A 5,082-nucleotide genomic window follows, 5' to 3' on the forward strand; every position below is an offset into this window, starting at 1 on the left:
GCTGGCTGCCACCACCGCCCCCTCCTTTCCCTTCACCTCCCCCCCACCACCGCTGCCCCTTCTTTCCCTTCCCCCTAGAGTTTTCCCTCCCAAATTGCTAGAGCGTCCAGGAAAATAACAGAGTTTTCCCGGAAACACCTAGGGCGGCCGGCAGGTGATATCGCCGGCATAATGATGTCACTCGTGGGTGACATGATCGTGGTGGTGATGTTGGGGGAGGTTCCCCCTGCTGGCGGGTTGGGAACGTCCTGGGCCGGAGAGCCCCCGCCTGGACCAGGGGCTTAGCAATCCTAGGCCTCGTCGGGGTTTTTTCCACAGGCCTCTTGACTCGAGTTCTGCAGAGAAGAAGAAGAAGATTTTGGATTTATATCCCGCCCTCCACTCCAAATCTCAGCGTCTCAGAGCAGCTCACAATCTCCTTTATCTTCCTCCCCACCACAGACACCCTGTGAGGTGGGTGGGGCTGAGAGAGCTCTGACAGAAGTTGCCCTTCCAAGGACAACTCCTACGAGAGCTCTGGCTGACCCAAGGCCATTCCAGTAGGTGCAAGTGGAGGAGTGGGGAATCAAACCCGGTACTCCCAGATAAGAGTACGCACACTTAACCACTATACCAAACTGGCTCTCAAACCACTACACCAAAGAACTTGGCACACCGAAGCCTCTGAGTCTCTTCCAGGTTTCAGATTCTAGCCAACTGACCATTTCACTGTCTCTGGCTAGGATGTCCATTAGCCTTTCCAAAGCTTTGATGGTTGGCCATTGAGTGATATTTTGAAAGCAATTGACTCCTCCCTCCCTTCTTGCCAGACTTCCACCAGGAGAGAGGAAATAAAACTTTTTGGGGGGGAGGTGGGGGGCTGTGTCTAGCCCAACTGGAAATAACATGCATTTCTTCCCACCTTCTGAAGGCAAGGCCCAAGCGTGAGAGAAACAACATGTCCATCATAGGGGAGACACGAGCTAGAATTGTCCTAAATGTAAAAAGATACTCTTTACCAGGCCCAGAGGGATAAGGAGGAATCTAGCCTAGTCTATAATTAGCTGCAATTATATTATTGCAGACTTTTTCCCTCATACAGTTCCACATACTATCCTTGTTGACAAGTTGGTAAAATGTGGTTTGGATCCTGTTACCGTTAGGTGGATCTGTAATTTGTTGACAGATCGCACCCAAAGAGGTTCCTCATCCTCTTGGAGAGGAGTGACAAGTGGAGTGCCTCAGGGATCTGTCCTGGGACCTCTTTTGTTCAACATCTTTATCAATGATTTGGATGAAGGAATAGAGGGAATGCGTATATAATTTGCCGATGATGCTAAATTGGGAGGGGTTGCAAACACAGAAGAAGACCGAAACAGGATACTGGATGACCTTGACAGGCTGGAAAAATGGGCTAAAATCAATAAAGTGAATTTTAACATGGATAAATGTAAAGTTCTGCATTTCAGTAGCAAAAATCCAATACATGGTTATAAGATGGGGGAGACTTGTCTTAGCAGTAGTATGTGCGAAAAGGATCTAGGGGTCTTAGTGGATCATATGCTGAAGATGAGTCAACAGCGTGATGCGGTGGCTAAAAAGGCAAATGCAATTTTGGGCTGTATCAACAGAAGTCTAGTGTCCAGATCACGTGATGTGATGGTATCGCTTTACTCTGCTCTGGTAAGACCTCATCTGGAGTCTTGTGTTCAGTTTTGAGTACCATATTTTAAGAAGGATATAGACAAGCTGGAACGAGTCCAGAGGAGAGCGATGAAGATGGTGATGCGTCTGGAGACCAAGTCCTATGAGGAAAGGTTGAAGGAGCTGGGCATGTTTAGCCTGGAGAGAAGGCGGCTGAGAGGTGATAGGATCACCATCTTCAAGTCCTTGAAGGGCTGTCCTATAGAGGATGGTGTGGAATTGTTTTCTGTGGCCCCGGAAGGTAGGATCAGAACCAATGTGTTGAAATTAAATCAAAGGAGTTTCTGGCTCAACATTAGGAAGAACTTCCTGACAGAGTGTTTCCTCAGTGGAACAGGCTTCCTCGGGAGGTGGTGGGCTCTCCTTCCTTGGAGGTTTTTAAACAGAGGCTAGATGGCCATCTGACAGCAATGAGGATCCTGTGAATTTAGGGGGAGGTGTTTGTGAGTTTCCTGCATTGGGCAGGGGTTGGACTAGATGACCCTGGAGGACTTTTCCAACTCTATGATTCTATGAGACTGTATTCATTTTTGAATTAGGGATGCCATGAACTTTGCAGCTAACATGTTCAAGCGTAAAATATAGCCAAATGAGCTTCACTTCCCATCCATTTGTCTGTCTACCATGTGCCTGAAACAGCTGCTAAAGAGCTTTGGGTCAGGTAATTAAATGATACGGGGGTCATACTAAAGAAACATTGTGCTGGAAGGGACCCCAAGGGTCATCTAGTCCAACTCCGTGCACAATGCAGGAAATCCACAGCTGCCTCTCTCCCCTCCCTCCCAGTGACCCTTGCTATATGTCCTCTATGCCCCCATAAAAAGGTATAGTCCCCTGTGCAAGCACCAGTCGTTTCCAACTCTGGGGTGATGTCACATCACAATGTTTTCACGGCAGACTTTTTATGGAGTGGTTTGCCATTGCCTTCCCCAGTCATTTGCACTTTCCCCCCAACAAACTGAGGACTCATCTGACCAACCTCAGAAGGATGGAAGGCTGAGTCAACCTTGAGCCAGCTACCTGAACCCAGCTTCCACCGGGATCGAACTCAGGTCGTGAGCAGATAGCTCGGACTGAAGAAGTGCAGCTTTACCGCTCTGTGCCGTGGGGCGGCTTCGAGGCTGTGCAAAGATGTGCACATGAGAAATAACCTCAAGAATGGGGACTTAAGGAAAGCATGGGTAACTCTTTTTGTAACAGTGTTAAATCATTAGTTGAGCGAGTTGCTAATTTTTTCTTGAAATGACTGGGCGCCGACTGTCAAGCCGAAGCAAGAACTCCGGAAGAGGTAGAAATTAGAAACCTCACTGGGCCGTGTGAGAATGTTCGTGCCCAAAACGCTGCCAATTGCTCTGTGCTGTACTGTTTGAGCACGGCTAAAACTATTTGCGAACAGCCGAACAGATGGACGGAAAATTGTCTCCTTGCTTACGACTGTCAAACAGAATGTGAGCCTGACTGTCGGTTGTTTGAACATCCTTGGTGCGAACGCAGGGCCAAGAACACCCGTGAAATGATATTGGGGTGGGGAACAACTAGTTTAGAGTCCAGGGGCAGCTTAGAAACAGACAAGATTTTCTGGGTATGAACTTTTGAGAGTCAAAATCACCTTCATCGGATACAAGCTGGAACTGCGATCGCTGGGACAGAAGGGGTGTGTCCACAATACACTAAATAAATGCATTTTGCAGCTGGGTTTTTACTGTGTAAAAATAGCAAAAATCCAGTTGCGAAACACATTATTTCATGTCGTGTGAATGCGCCCAAGGACTCTGAGATCTCAGACCCTCGAAATTGCGTTGGTCTCTAAGGCAATACTCGACTCAAATCCATCTGTAGAACAAGAGGGCTACCCTCTGAAACCACCTCGGGCTGGGAATGATGCATGATCCCTGCCTGAAATATTCCTTTAGTCCTATGAGATATGCACGGGATATAGAGAAAGAAGTGTGTGTTTTGCCATTATGAAAAGCAACAACGATGCATACAAAAGAGGAGAGCAATGTTCTGAGAAACCAATTTGTGGAGCAGAGAAAACACCTCAGGATAGAATTTTACAAAGTTTGGGAGCTGCTAGAGTGGCGAGGGGGAGGGCTTATCTATTAGTGTCCAAATCCAAATCCAAATACCTTTGAACATATGAAAATATGAAGCTGCTTTATACTGAATTAGACTCTGGGTCCATCAAAGTCAGTATTGTCTACTCAGACTGGCAGCAGCTCTTTCTCCAGGGTCTCCAGCTGAGGTTTTTCACGCCTACTTGCCTGGACCCTTTTGAGCTGGAGATGCCGGGGATTGAAACTGGGACCTTTTGCTTACCATGCAAATACTCTACCACTGAGCCACCATCCCTCCCCAACATTAGGGACCTTTATTGGCATAGAAGTAAAAAGTGCAGCCTGGCAAAGTTGCACAGAGTTTCAGTTATCTCTCTCTCGGCTTGGCTTCGCGAACGAAGATTTAAGAAGGGTGCAGTAGTCCACGTCTGCTGCAGGCTCGCTGGTGGCTGACAAGACCAATGCGGGACAGGCAGGTCCGGCCACAGTGGCTGCAGGGAAAAGTTTTGACCGCAAGTAAGGATGCCCGTTGACCGCGGCTAGCCAACTGGGGTGGGGGAGACGAGCTTTGTTTAGGCCACCTTTTCTAGGCCCCTCTCCGTGTGGAGCAAGCAGTGCTGTCCCTAGATAAGGCTGCTTGGTCGTTCAGGGTGCTGCCGAAAAATGCTCTTGTCTCCGGGTTAGCATCAGGCGACCAATACCCTGAACCGCCTACATGCAGGATCGGGACTGCGGCTTCCAGTGGCACCTTCCACCTGCCGTTTCGCCCCTTGCCCATCGCTGCAGGACTTGATGCGTTGTGGGTTGTGTGTGTGGATATGCCCTTCAGGATGGGCAGGCTGGGCCCACCAACCTCGCCAGCCTAAGAGAAGGAGTTTCAGTTATAAAAACTAGTCAAGCATCAAGAAGTCTTTTGCTCCCTGATTGTTATGGCAGCCAAAAGGTACTTTGCAACTAGGCTAGGGGCGTGGGAACATCGGTCAGATAGCAGAAAGAAAACCGACTTTGCCTCAGGTAGTCCATAAAGGTTAGACAGGATAGGTTTGATTATACAGTCCCGCACTTCCCCATAGAAATCACAGTGAAGTAAGGCATGGGTGACCATTTCGAGGTGCCTTCCATTACATGGGCAGAATCTTTCCTGATAAGGGATATTGGCAAAGCTCCCAGACAGTACAGCTGAGAGTAAAACATTAAGTCTTCCTAACATAAAAGAGCAGCGTAACTGAGGTGACATAAGCTGGGAAAGGTAGGCAGCAGGCAGCCCATAATTTGGAAAGATACCAAATGCTAAAGGGGAACACGTTTTATGTTCAGAGGAACAAAGGGACTGTTTTAGAGA

Source organism: Heteronotia binoei, chromosome 6, assembly GCF_032191835.1.
Source record: "Heteronotia binoei isolate CCM8104 ecotype False Entrance Well chromosome 6, APGP_CSIRO_Hbin_v1, whole genome shotgun sequence".
In the NCBI taxonomy this organism is placed as follows: Eukaryota; Metazoa; Chordata; class Lepidosauria; order Squamata; family Gekkonidae; genus Heteronotia; species Heteronotia binoei.